The sequence below is a fragment of the Budorcas taxicolor genome, chromosome 2 (assembly GCF_023091745.1).
Source record: "Budorcas taxicolor isolate Tak-1 chromosome 2, Takin1.1, whole genome shotgun sequence".
Classification (NCBI taxonomy): domain Eukaryota; kingdom Metazoa; phylum Chordata; class Mammalia; order Artiodactyla; family Bovidae; genus Budorcas; species Budorcas taxicolor.
In genome coordinates, this window is record NC_068911.1 from 177,272,239 (window position 1) to 177,286,794 (window position 14,556).

The following is a 14,556-nucleotide window of genomic DNA, read 5'->3' on the forward strand; positions in this document are numbered from 1 at the left end:
GTTCAGAATCATTCCCAGTCCCTGCGGCTGGGCACCCAGCAGAGGACTGACTCTCCTGGCTTTTAAATTCTAGTGGGGACGGCAAGCAATGAACAGAAACAGGAAGATAAACCAAAACAATTTCACAGAGTGAGAAGCACTGCAATTGACACAGAACAGAACGGGAAGCCTGGAGTGGGATTCCCCAGGCACTTAAACAGCACCTGGCACATAGTAGGTGTTCAGAGCTATTTGTTCTCTGACTGGACGTGCTGGGTGGACGGGGAAGATGCCACCCTAGGGTAGTGGGGGGGGGGGGCGGAAAGAGGGGTGGGGGAGGGGAGAACCGGCATGGGAGCCGGGGTCTCAGCACCAGGCAGTTCAGTTCAGTCGCTCAGTCTTGTCGGACTCTTTGTGACCTCATGGACTGCAGCGCGCCAGGCCTCCCTGTCCATCACCAACTCCCGGAGCTTGCTCAAACTCGTGTCCATCGAGTCGGTGATGCCATCCAACCATCTCATCCTCTGCCGTCCCCTTCTCCTCCCGCCTGCAGTCTTTGCAGCGCCAGGCAGAGGAAACCTCAAAGGCAAAGAAACGGAAGGGAACCTTGACAGCATGGATAGATCTCAACGCTCTGTGAACTTCACAGGGCTGTCTACCTAGGCGGGAAGGCGGGGTGTGTGGCCGGCTCTTTGATTTCACATCACCTGCTTTTGACGATTCCCCCCGGATGGCCGCGCGGCTCTCCGCGTGGGGGGACCGAGTCCGGCGAGCACTCTCCGCAGCGCCGAACCCGCGAGGGCGCACGGAGCGAGACTCGCGCGGGGCTGCCGGGCCACTGCCTGAGCCGGGCACCCCGGGCCACGCGCCGGGGCCGGAGCCCGGAAGCGCCGGGAGCGCGCGGGGCGGGGCGCTGGGCGGCGGGAGCCGCGCGCGGGGCGGGGCCGGAGCAGCCCGGGCCCTGGCCTTCGGCGCCCGCCACCTTCAGGTAAGGGGCGCGCGCGCGCCGCCCGGCCCGCGGGCCCGTTGCCCCCTCCTCCCCTCCCCCGGCCCCCGGTGCCAAGGGCGCGGCGGCGGCCCTGCGCCGACCGGCCGGAGTCGAGGCCGCCGGGCGGCTTCTTGCTTTCCGTCCGAGCCGGAAGTGCGCTTAGAGCCACACGCCCTGGCCGCAGATGGGGAAACTGAGGCCGGGCCTCCCCTGGTAAATGAGGACTCTGGGCCGGGCCAGGGAGGGGACGGTGCTTGCCCGACCCAAGGTCACCCGGGGTCTCCGGGCTTCCCCTTGGCTCACGGGTCCCTCGGGCGCTCCTCGTCCCGCCTTCTTCTGGCCCCTGCAGCCCTCTGAGCTCTCAGGAGACACTTAAACTGGGAGGGAGGCGAAGGTGTTGAGAGTAAACTCTGGAGAAAAGGCCCCAGGGTCCCAGGGAGCCCTGGTGGCCTCCTCCTGACTCCTGTTGTTAGAGGAAGGGTGAATTTCTACTGATTTACTCACTTTGGGGTGGATTTTACACCTGGGTAAGCTGAGGCTCAGAGAGAGGAGAGAACTTCCCCAGGACCACTCGGCTGGGAAGGACGTCAGGATAAGAACCTGGATTCTCCGACTCCAGAGCCTGACGCAGCACCTGGCACAGAGGAGGGCTTCACACACACACACCCACCCACTCCTCTGGTCTCCTCTCTGACACACACACACCTCTCCGGTCTCCTCTCTGCCCTGCTCAGGGTGGCGCAGGAAGGCAGGACCACAGCCCCGCTAGACTCCAGGCCTTGGTCTGGACACCACTGCCTAATGCGGCGTAGGAGTCAACAGTGAGTCCTCTGTTCACTAACTCAGCGTTCATTTCAGGGCAGAAACATGAAGCCCTTTAAGCTTTGGGGGCGTCCACCAAATATATATTGAACGCCTACTCTGTGCGGTTTAGGCACTGAGAATACAGCAGTCAGCGAGACGAGAGCTGCCCTGGGGGGTGGGGGTACATTGCAGAGAGTGGAGTAAACCCTGCCCTTCAGCCTGAGCAGGAGGAGGGATGAGGAGGAGCCCTGGAATCTTCTCCCCCTGAAGTCTGAGAAGAGGGCAGGAAGGGATGAAAGCTCACAGCTCCCAGTCCTACCAGTCCTACCAGGCCTTGTTTGGCATGCTTTGCCAGCCTGAGCTCCCCCAACCCCACCCCTAGGGATTTGGGGAGGAGGGGCTGGGTGGGTAGAGGGCGGCCCTGAACTGACCTCAGAGTCTGGAAAGCTAGCTGTGTGGTCTTGGGTGCGTCATTCTACCTCTCTCGGCCTGTTTTCTCGTCGTACAGCAGGAGTCACGGTACTTCACAGCATTGGTGGTGCTGTGCTGAAAGGCTTCGGAAATCGTAAGCAAGGTCCAGGTTGTGGCTCACATCAGAGACCTTGCCAAATCAGGCGTGAGCCAGGGTGTATTGTTTATTCATAGTGTTTATTTAGAGACTCTAGTGACCCTGTGGATAACCTGTGAGTGCTCTCCGTAAAGAAATGTAAGAGGCAGAGGGAGGGTGGCTGAGTTGAAGGCTGGGAGCCTGAGCTTCCCTGCTTTGCTGTCTCAGGAAATAGAGCCTGTGTCGCGGTCCGCATTTCAGCTTTCAGAACCCTTGCGGTCACATGTACTGCATCACACAGGTGGCTCAGGCCCTCAGTCTGCAGTTTCTGGAGTCATCCTGAACAAGCTAAGTGACCTGTCTGTGCCTCGGTTGCCTCGACTGTAAAATACCTCTCCCCAGGGTTGTCATGGGGATGAAAGAGGCCAAAGCCGCGAAGGGCCCTGAGTAGAGCTGCCACCCTGGGATCCTTTCCAAGGCCTGGGAGCGGTTGGATGGCACAGTTGGCTGCCTTGGTTGCCGTGGCCCAGCAAGTACCAGAATGGCACCATTTAGACACTGGGGGTACAACGGTCGGTAAGACACATGCTACCCTGGTTGGGGTGGCAGGGAGGGAGGTTCATCAAGGTCACAGCCTGGAGAGTTTCTCGTGAGCCTGAAATCATCTTTCCCTGCACTGGTACCACAAGGCTGCAAGTGGCTGGATCAGCCTCCCGGGCCCACACATGTGGGACCGGAGAAACGTCATTAGGTGTTTATCCTCACTCTCTCCTTTAGGACCTGATGGTTTTGTAACCATTGCTGTACATTTTAAACTGCAGCAGCAGATGAAATGGCGGTGGGGGGGGGGGGGGGGAGGGCCTCGCTGCCTTGAATATGTTACAACGAGCAGAAGGGGGCTAAAATGGGTATTGAACCCACTTGCCACTTTGCCACCCTCCTCTTGACAGCCAGACCCATCTGATTGTACCAACCTCTGCTCAAAACCCTTCTGTGGCTTCCTACTTTCTTAGGGTGAGGTGAAGTCGCTCAGTCGTGTCCGACTCTTTGCGACCCCGTAGACTGTAGCCTACCAGGCTCCTCCGTCCGTGGGATTCTCCAGGCAAGAATACTGGAGTGGGTTGCCATTTCCTTCTCCAGGGCATCTTCCCGATCCAGGGATCGAACCCAGGTCTCCCGCATTGGAGGCAGACGCTTTAACCTCTGAGCCACCAGGGAAGCCACTTTCTTAGGGTAAAGAAAAAGAGCAAAAACCTCAGCACGGCCCTGAAAGTCCTGCCGCCTGGGCCCCACCTGCACCTGGCCTCCTCCTCCAGCTGCGTCTCAGACCACTCTATCAGCAGCCCTCTGTGCTCGAGCGCGCTGCTGCCTCTGCCTCAGGGCCTTTGCACGGGCTCTTCTAGACTGCTTCTCCTCCCTCAGCTCCCTTTTTCCAGGGTAACTCCTCGTCTGTCAGATCTGATCCCAACCTCGACTGGCATTCCAAGTTCCCCAGGCCACAGGACTTCCCCAGGTATGTGGGAGGTTTATGTCAAAGTGTAACTATACTTGTGTATAATTGTGTAAGATATCACTGGAATTAATGTCAGCTTCCACCCGGTCACACACCCCCACCTCCAGCTGTAACCCTCGTGATTTCTGGGACTGCTCGGAGTTTGCTCTGAGATGCTCGGTAATGAAATCTCTTTGGGAGCAGCTCTTGCGCACATGTGGCCTTGCTTTATCTAAAATTCTATTGTCCTTCATCAAAAAAGAAAAGTTGCAGACGTCACCTCTTAGTTGTGAGCGTAGGTGTTCATTCATTCTTTCACCTGCGCTGCCAGGCACTGCTCTAAGAGACATCAGGGAACGTGACACAATACCCACTGCCCGCATGGAACTTTCTCTAATGAGGGACACAGACCGCGAACCAACCAACCTATCCTCCACTGCCAGGTGGTGGCACGTTGGATTAAGAAAAGTCACACAGGGCAGTGGTGGCACCTGATAGCTTACACCTGCGTGAGGAGGAGCTCTGCTGAGCAGGTGGGAAAGCACAGGTGTCCTGGGCATCATCCACTGCCCCCCGACCATCCTGGGTGGGGAGACAGGCACATAGGCAACCAGCCTTCATGCCTGAGAGGAGGTGAGGCCCCCCAGAGAAAGCATGAGCAGCACTTCAGAAGCGGCAGGCTGGACAAATCCAAGAAGCCTCGTGGCAGCCCCTCAGACCCCTTAGTAAAACAGAGCTGGATTTGGGTCTCAAGTCACATGCACCTGGGGAGGTGTATATCCTGGTCCTGCCATTTGCCACCTGTGTAGCCCTCCCCTCTCTGAGCCTCAGTTTTGTCATCTGTAAGATGGGGACAGTGTTAGTCTCTTCCTTGTAAGGCAGTGGCGAGGCTGAAATGGGATCGGGAGGGAAGTCTGCAGGAGCTCTCACTGATCTGTTTATTTTAACTTATGGCTGCACTGGGTCTTCATGGCTGCCTGCAGGCTCTCCCCGGCTGCCGCGAGCAGGGCCTGCTCTCCACGTGTGCTGTGTGGGCTGCTCACTGCGGTGGCTCCCCCAGTTGCGGAGCGCAGGCGCGAGGGGCATGGGCTTCAGCAGTTGTGTGCAGGCTCAGTAGTTGTGGCACGCAGGCTCAGTTGCTCCTCAGCATGTGGGATCTTCCTGGAGAAGGGGCCAAACCTGTGTCTCCTGCGTTGGCAGGCGCTCTCCCAACCACCAGGCCACCAGGGAAGTCCCTGACTTTATTTTTAAGCTGTGCTTTTGAAGAAGGGGGTTCCTCTGGCAGCTCAGATGGTAAAGAATCTGCCTGCAATGCTGGAGACCCGGGTTTGATCCCTGGGTGGGGAATATCCCCTGGAAGAGGACATGGCCACCCTCTCCTGTATTCCTGCCTGAAGAATTCCATGGACAGGGGAGCCTGGTAGGCCACAGTTCATGAGGTCACAAAGAGTCAGACACAACTGAGCGACAAAGGGTTTCACTTTCACTTTGAAGAAGGGCATTATTTGGAGATGAGGATCCACACCAAGAAAAAAGAAACAGCTTGAGCTGCTTCCCGAGGTGGAAACCCAGCATAGGCTGCAAGGCGCAGTGGCTCAGCTTGGGAGAAAGCTGGCTAGAAGAAAGGGAGTGGGGAAAATAAAGTTGAAAAGTGGGGTCTTTACTGAACTGAACTTGCGTCTGTTCACTCGCACAGACCAATCTACTGTCAAGCTACTGAGACCTGTTGTGGTGAAGGAAAAAGTGCAGCATTTACTATACGGTGGCAGACCAGGAGTTCACGGCTGCTGCTGCTAAGGCGCTTCAGTCGTGTCCGACTCTGTGTGACCGCATAGACGGCAGCCCACCAGGCTCCCCCGTCCCTGGGGTTCTCCAGGCAAGAACCCTGGAGTGGGTTGCCATTTCCTTCTCCAATGAATGAAAGTGAAAAGTGAAAGTGAAGTCGCTCAGTCGTGTCCGACCCTTAGCATGGACTGCAGCCTTCCAGGCTCCTCTGTCCATGGGATTTTCCAGGCAAGCGTGCTGGGGTGGGATGCCATTGCCTTCTCCGGAGTTCAGGGCAGCCGTTCTCAAAAAAAACCCAGATTCCCTGGTGGGTTTCAGGGAAGCGTTTTGTTTTTGTTTTGACGCATAGTTGATTTACAGTGTTGTTAGTTGCTGGTGTATAGCAAAGCGATTCAATTATACGCGTATATACGTAACTCTTTTTCACATTCTTTTCCATTGTGGCTTGCTGCAGGGTATTGAATACAGTTCCCTGTTTCATACAGTAGGCCCTTGTTTATCTGTGTCTGTGCGTCTTTCTGTGTCATAGCGAAGGTCACTTGTGCCATGTTTCAGATTCTACATACAAGCGATATCACATAGTATTTGTCTTTCTCTGACTGACTGGCTTCACCTAGTATGACAATCTCTAGGCCTCCCATGTTGCTGTAAGTGGCATTCTTTCATTCTTTTTGATGGCTCAGTGGTATTCCACTGTGTATATTTAACACATCTTCTTCATCCATCCATCTGTTGTTGGGCATTTAGGTTGCTTCCTTGTCTAGGCTATTGTAAACAATGCTGATATAACATTGGGATGCATGCATCTTTTAAAATCATAGCTTATTCTGGATATATACCTGTGAGTGAGATTGCTGGATCATATGGCAACTCTGTTTTTGGTTTTAAGGAACCTCCATACAGTTTTCCATAGTGGCTGCTTACAGGGAAGCATTTTCTTTTTCAGGGAAGCAGTTTTAAAGACCAGCTGAAGGAGGGGAGTCCCAGGCTGTGTGATCAGTTTGTGCACCAGTCTCTATTGGTTGATGGTGAGGTAACAGGGTGTATCACAGGGGTCTGGGGGCTATGTTCTCGTGGTCGAGTAATTACATCCTTCCATCTGATAGTGGTTTTATCATCTGTAAAACACCTCAGGGAATGTGTATCAGACACTGTTATCTAAGGACTTCAGGGAAGAACTAAAGATTCTTTGACTGCCCTATGACTGTTTAAATTGTTTAAACACTGTTTAAATTGTTTAAACACTGTTTAAATTGTTACCGGTTCTCCTGGCCAAACTGCTACTTTTGTCATGACACAGTCCTTTCAATCATTAATTCGTGGCTCCGGGGAGGCCTGGAAGACTATAGCTTTTCCATAAACAAGAGGCAGGCAGAGGACATGGGGGAGAGGGCCTGTCACATAGAGGCCCCCTAGGTCCTGCCCGGTTCAAGATGGAGCTAGTGAGATTCTCATTTGGCAGTTTTCAGATTGTGTTTGAAATCTTTTGGGGCACCTCAGTGTATAAAGTAGACGAAAGAGGAGCAGTGTAGGCTGTCCTTGAGCTAAGACCCAGGTGCCCATTTAAATCCCACATCACTTATGCAGCAGCCTTTCCGTTTACTTGTCAGGGCCTCTTTCTCCTTCCGTAAAACAGAGATAATAACAGTGACCTTACAGAATTATTGGGAGGAAACGAGATGGAAGAGGGGCATATGGCTAACATTTACCAAGTACTAATAGTTATAATCTTTTAATTAAAAAAATTAGTTGTGATGAAATATACAGAGCATAAAATTCACCCTCCTAACCGTTTTTGGCTGTGCAGTTCAGTACTATCAGGTATAATCACGTTCTTCTGCACTCAATCTCCAGACCATTTCAACTTGCTAGTTTGAAACTCTGTACCCTCTAAACAACTTCCCCACCGCCTCCCCAACCCCTGGCAACCCCTACTTTTACATTCTAGTTCTACAACGTTGGTCACTCTAAATAGCTCACATAAATGGAGCTATACAGTGTTTGTCTTTCTGGATCTAGTCGATTTCATTCAGCATAATGTCCTCAAGGGTTACCATGTTGCAGCGCGTTAGAACTTGCTTCTTTTAAGGCTGAAAAACGTTCCATTGTATGTATGTAACACATTTCATTCATCCTTTCATCCACCATGGCCACTTGGCTCGCCTCCGCCTTTTTTTGTTGTTGTTCAATCTCTGAGTCATGTCTGACTCTTTGAGACCCCACGGACTGTATCATGCCAGGTACCTCTGTCTTTCAGTATCTCCAGGAGTTTGCTCAAATTCTTGTCCATTGAGTCTGTGATGCCATCCAACCATCTCACCTTCTGTTGCCCCCTTCTCCTTCTGCCTTTAATCTTTCCCAGCATCAGGGTGTTTTCCAGTGAGTTAGCTCTTTGCATCAGGTGGCCAGAGTATTGGAATTTTAGCTTCAGCATCAGTCCTTCCAATGAATATTCAGGGTTGATTTCTTTAGGATTGGCTGGTCTGATCTCCTTGCAGTCCAAGAGACTCTCAAGAGTCTTCTCCAGCACCACAGTTTGAAAGCAGCAATTCTTTGGTGCTCAGCCTTCTTTATGATCCAACTGTCACATCCATGAGTGGAAAAAACCACGGCTCTGACTATACTGATTTTTGTCAGCAAAGTGATGTCTCTGCTTTCTAATACGCTGTCTAGGTTTGTCATAGCTTTCTTTCCAAGGAACAGGAGTCCTGTAATAATATCATGGCTGCAATCACCGTCCATAGTGGTTCTGGAGCCCAGGAAAATAAAATCTGTCACTGCTTCCACTTTTTCCCCTTCTGTTTGCGATGAAACAACAGGACCAGATGCCATGATCTTAGTTTTTTGAATCTTCAGTTTCAAACCAGCTTTTTCACTCTCCTCTTTAGTTCCTCTAAAGGCTCTTTAGTTCCTCTCCTTTCTGCTGTTAGAGTGGTATCATCTGCATATCTAAGGTTGTTGCTCTTTCTCCTGGCAGTCTCGATTCCAGCTTGTGCTTCATCCAGCCAGGCATTTTGCCTGGTGTACTCTGCTCCACCTTTCAGCCGTTGTGAAAAATGCCACTGTGAATACGGGTGTGCACATACCTTTTTGAGACTGTGCTTTCGGTGCTTTGGGGATGTAAGCAGAAGCGGCATTGTTCGATTGTTTACTGTTACAGTTTGAAGGTGGACATGGATGGCTGCCCCAGTGTCTTCCCTTGCCCCTCAGAGTAGGAGAGGTCCCTGGGACCCTGTGGACCAATTTGAAAACCAGTGAGTCAAATGGACCATTACAGACATTGCCATCTCTCCCCCTTCCTTGCCAGGCAGATTTGCCTCTTAAATTATATTTTAGTTACCCCTAGTGGAAACCATCCTTCATTCAGCAAATGTTCATCGGTTTCTACTATGTTCCGTGTGGGCAAAGGGAGATAGACAATAAGCCGTAAACATAAACGAGGGAAGGATATAGTGTGTCAGGTAGTGAGGCGTGCTTTGGCCCAGGCGGAGGAGCCAGTTGACAGGGATTGGGATGAGAGGCTGGGGGTGGCATGGTTTCCCTGAGCTGTGAGATTTAAGCAAAGACCAGAAGGAGGGAAGGGAGTTGACCGTGTGGTCATCTAGGGGAAGAGCATTTCCGGTAAAGGGAACAGCCAGTGCAAAGGCCTTGAGGTGGGAGCGCGCCGGGTGGGGTCCTCTGGCAGCCAGGAGGAGGCTGTGTCTGGAACCAGGCGAGTGGAGGAGCCGGGAGGAGAAAGGCAGGGTGCACATGGCCCGGAGGCGCCGGGTGAGAAGGGAGTGGCTGGAGGTTTGGGGCAGGGAAGGGACACGATCTGACTCTCGTTTGAGTGGAGCTTTCTAGATGCTGTGGGCTGGATAGCTAGGGGTAAGGGCAGAAAGAGGTGGGAGAGGAGGCTCCTGCCAGAGAGATGACGGCAGCTTGTCCTCTGCTGGGAGTCAGGGAAGAAGGGCGTGATGATAAATGAGGACGAAACACCCGAGAGCCTGGCGTCCACCCTTGAGCACACTGTCACCCTTCCCGCCCTGCCCTAGCACCCCACCCCTCCTCCAGGCTCCCGAAGCCGGGGTGGGCTGGGAGCTTGCCCTCCATGCCAACGCCCTCTTTTTCTTTCCAGTCTGTGCTGGGATTGTCCAAAACCCTCCGGGTTCTTCTGTGTTGAGACTGTTGCCTGGACACCTTCTGAGATGGTGCAGTTACCACCGACCTCCAGTTTAACTTCCCGATAGAGGTATACAATGAATGGGTTTGTCTCCTAAAATGCTGAGAGTGGGGAGTCAGGATTGTCTTGTGTGTGTGTGTGTGTGTGTGTGTGTGTGTGTGTGTGTGTGTCCATGTTGAACTACAGTCTTCAGAATTTCCTGCTTAAGAACAGTACTGTAGCTCTGTTTGTTACAAAGGAATTCTTTGGCTCCATGCTTTTACTTCTCCTTGGGTCCAAGATAATTAGTCCTCAGCCTTCCTCTGACACTGTAGTTATTTCTCTAGTAATGGTTATTTTTAAAACAGATGTATATATTACGCATTTATTTTTTAATTCGGCTGCCTGGGGTTTTAGTTGCAGCATGCAGGATCTTTCGTTGCAGCATGCAAATTCTCAGCTGCAGCATAGAACGCTGCCTCTTAGTTCCCCAATCCAGGATGGACCCTGGGCCCCCTGCGTTGGGAGTATGGTGTCTCAGCCCCTGGACCACCAGGGAAGCCCTGCTGATGGTTATTTCACTGTCCTGCAGACTTATCTAAAAATTCACCTGTGGCCACTTAACTCAGAAAAAGAGGAAGAAAGAGAGAAAAAGAACATCGCACCCCAGCTGCACTGGGCTCCCCTACCCCGCAGTCCCCCCCCCCCGCCAACACACACACACACATCGAAATTAAAAAAAAAAAAAAGGCCACAGTTGGCTCGCTTTTAAGAAAAACAAAAGAAGTTCATTCTTGCATGACATCTTTTAAAGACTAGGTCCTGCAGAACTTCCCCAACCAGGGATTGAACTTGCCCCTGCCCCCCAGTTGTGGAAATGCAGTCTTAACCAGCGGACCACCAGGGACGTCCAAAGGCCTTGGAGTTTTAATGATGATTTAAGGGCTTCCCTGGTGGCTCAGTGGTAAGGAATCCACCCGCCAGTGCCCGAGACTCAGGTTTGATCCCTGGGTCAGAAAGATCCCCTGGAGAAGGAAATGGCAACCCACTCCAGTATTCTTCCCTGGAGAATCCCATGGACAGAGGAGCCTGGCGGGATGCAGTCCCGGGGTCATAAAGAGGCAGACATGACTGGGCGGCTAAACAACAACCAAGGGCTTTCAAGGACGATGCTGACCACGTCTGCTTCTCTCCTCAGTGCTCACTGTGCAATTTTGGCCGCTACGAGAAATCCCACCGCATTGTTTACGGCATCCATCAAGAAATGTGGGTCGAGCACCTCTGTGGGTGCCTGTAAAACCCAGGCCAGATGTTTGGGAGTGGCCATCTCCCCCTACTCCTGACAGAAGTAGCCCAGCCTGTGTTTCCTTTGGTGACTGATAATATGACCTGTAAGACAAAAGTCGTGACCACGTTGCGGTAAAACACATTTCCGTTCCAGGCTGGCCGCCTGCGTCCCGCCTCAGGGCCACGAGTCCCGCCGTGGACCGGGGCCTCCCCGGGCACCTCCCCGTGTGCATGTCGTTTCCCTGAGTGGCGGGGCTCTCCTGGGGCAGAGGTAGACCTTTCTCAGCGTTCCTTGGGGTCTTCGTGTCACCTGGGCAGGGACAAGATCCCCAGGGAGTCGGGACTACTTCCTGCATCAGTGATGTGCTGAGCCCAGGGTGGTGCTGGACAGGCCCTGTGCACGTGAGGTGGCCCCGGGCACAGAGGCACCTCCAGCCCTGACCAGCAGGGTCTTTTGCTTACTGCAGGAATCCAGCACCCTTTCACCCTCTCAGAATCAGTCCAGCTTCTCAGACATTCTTGAGACTCTCGGTTCAGCTTTGGACCGGATCCTGATCCCTAACCAGACCAAGGAGTGGAGGCCACTGAGGACCAGTATACACAATTCAGATGGCACCCCCTGCCTCCAACCTCAACCGCCACCACACTTCCTCGGTTGAAAGAGTTTGGGGCTCATCCCATCGGACTGGCCAGTCTGTGGAGTTGGAACCTTGGGCTCCTCCATCTCACCATCACGGATGGCTGAGAGTTGCCCTTGTCCATCTGGTTGATTACAAGACCTGCTGGTCAAAGGAATGGGACTTAATCGTGACCTCACCCACACTGGCTCAGCTGGGCCACGTGTGGCCAGGGCTTTGTGAGATAAAGCACTCCCCTTCTAGTGATCAAAAACACAACAATTTTTAATTAAAAAAATTTTTTTTAGTTATTAAAGCTCTAATAGAGACTTCCCTGATGGCCCAGTGGTAAAGAATCCACCTTGGAATGCAAAGGACTTGGATTCAGCCCCCGGTCAGGATGACCTAGCATCCCACAAGCCACAGAGCAGCTAAGGCCACCTGCCACAGTCCATGTGCTCTGGAACCTCTGCCCCACAAGCAGAGAGTCCACACGCCACAGCGGAAGCCCCTGTGTGCCGCGGCTAAGACTGGACTCAGCCAGACAAATAGGTAAATATTCTTTTAAAAAGCTCTAATAAGCTTGCAACAGAAGAATGTTAGAAATCCAGAAAGAAAGAATAGAAACCAATTACTTCTAGGCCCACAGTCCTGCCACCGAATGAAAAGGATCATTAACGTTTTTTGTTTTTTTTTAAGTGGAGGATATTGCTTTACAATGTTATGTTGGCTTCCGCCATACAACAATTCAAATCAGCCGTAAGTATATGTATATGTATCCCCTCCCTCTCAAGCCTCCCTCCCACCACTCTAGGTCATCAGAGAGGGCCAGGCTGGGCTCCCTGTGTTATGTAGCAGCTTCCCATTAGCTGTCTGTTTTACATATGGTAATGTGAATGTTGGTAAAGAAGCAAGGTCTGATGCTATAAAGAGCAGTATTGCACAGGAACCTGGAATGTTAGGTCCATGAATCAAGGAAAATTGGAAGTGGTCAAACAGGAGATGGCAAGAGTGAACATCGACATTCTGGGAATCAGCAAACTAAGATGGACTGAAATGGGTGAATTTAACTCAGGTGACCATTATTATATCTACTACTGTGGGCAGGAATCCCTCAGAAGAAATGGAGTAGCCATCATGGTCAACAAGAGTCCGAAATGCAGTACTTGGATGCAATCTCAAAAACGACAGAATGATCTCTGTTCATTTCCAAGGCAAACCGTTCAATATTATGGTGATCCAAGCCTATGCCCCAACCAGTAACGCTGAAGAAGCTGAAGTTGAATGGTTTCTATGAAGACCGTTTAGAACTAACACCCAAAAAAGATGTCCTTTTCATTATAGGGGACTGGAATGCAAAAGTAGGAAGTCAAGAAACACCCAGAGTAACAGGAAGATTTGGCCGTGGAGTATGGAATGAAGCAGGGCAAAGGCTAATAGAATTTTGCCAAGAGAACACACTGGTCATAGCAAACACCCTCTTCCAACAACACAAGAGAAGACTCTACACATGGATGTCACCAGATGGTCAACACCAAAATCAGATTGATTATATTCTTTGCAGCCAAAGATGGAGAAGCTCTGTACAGTCAGCAAAAACAAGACTGGGAGCTGACTGTGGCTCAGATCATGAACTTCTTATTGCCAAATTCAGACTTAAATTGAAGAAAGTAGGGAAAACCATTCAGGTATGACCTAAATCAAATCCCTTATGACTATACAGTGGAAGTGAGAAATAGATTTAAGGGGCTAGATCTGATAGACAGAGTGCCTGATGAACTATGGACGGAGGTTCATGACATTGTACAGGAGACAGGGATCAAGACCATCCTCATGGAAAAGAAATGCAAAAAAGCAAAATGGCTGTCTAAGGAGGCCTTACAAATAGCTGTGAAAAGAAGAGAAGCGAAAAGCAAAGGAGAAAAGGAAAGATATTCCCATTTGAATGCAGAGTTCCAAAGAACAGCAAGGAGAGATAAGAAAGCCTCCCTTAGTGATCAATGCAAAGAAATAGAGGAAAACAACAGAATGGGAAAGACTAGAGATCTCTTCAAGAAAATTAGAGATACCAAGGGATCATTTCATGCAAAGATGGGCTCGATAAAGGACAGAAATGGTATGGACCTAACAGAAGCAGAAGATATTAAGAAGAGGTGGCAAGAATAAACAGAAGAACTGTACAAAAAAGATCTTCACGACCCAGATAACCACAATGGTATGCTCACTCACCTAGAGCCAGACATTCTGGAATGTGAAGTCAAGTGGGCCTTAGAAAGCATCACTACAAACAAAGCTAGTGGAGGTGATGGGATTCCAGTTGAGCTATTTCAAATCCTGGAAGATGATGCTGTGAAAGTGCCGCACTCAATATGCCAGCAAATTTAGAAAACTCAGCAGTGGCCACAGGACTGGAAAAGGTCAGTTTTCATTCCAATCCCAAAGAAAGGCAATGCCAAAGAATGCTCAAACTACTGCACAATTGCACTCATCTCACATGCTAGTAAAGTAATGCTCAAAATTCTCCAAGCCAGGCTTCAGCAATACGTGAACCGTGAACTTCCTGATGTTCAAGCTGGTTTTAGAAAAGGCAGAGGAACCGGAGATCAAATTGCCAACATCCACTGGATCATCAAAAAAGCAAGAGAGTTCTAGAAAAACATCTATTATTGCTTTATTGACTATGCCAAAGCCTTTGACTGTGTGGATCCCAATAAACTGCGGAAAATTCTGAAAGAGATGGGAATACCAGACCATCTGACGTGTCTCTTGAGAAATCTGTATGCAGGTCAGGAAGCAACAGTTAGAACTGGACATGGAACAACAGACTGGTTCCAAATAGGAACTTGACATGGAACAACAGACTGGTTCCAAATAGGAAAAGGAGTACGTCAAATAAGCAGGTATTGTCACCCTGCT

General features: G+C 51.1%; 1 protein-coding gene across 4 annotated transcripts in view; it reads left to right on the top strand.

Moving 5' to 3' along the window:
• The first annotated feature begins 904 nt into the window (after positions 1-904).
• TMCO4 (transmembrane and coiled-coil domains 4) overlaps positions 905-14,556 on the top strand; it is a 106,230-nt gene continuing 92,578 nt past the window's right edge. For 2 of the 4 annotated variants that reach the window (XM_052661022.1, XM_052661047.1), the window contains exons 1-2: positions 905-967; positions 9,713-9,826. The gene's annotated coding sequence lies outside the window, so the exon portion shown is untranslated. Of the gene's footprint in view, positions 968-1,154; positions 1,181-3,724; positions 3,832-9,712; positions 9,827-14,556 lie in introns of those variants that run through there. The other 2 variants (XM_052661038.1, XM_052661030.1) reach the window with 2 other exon arrangements.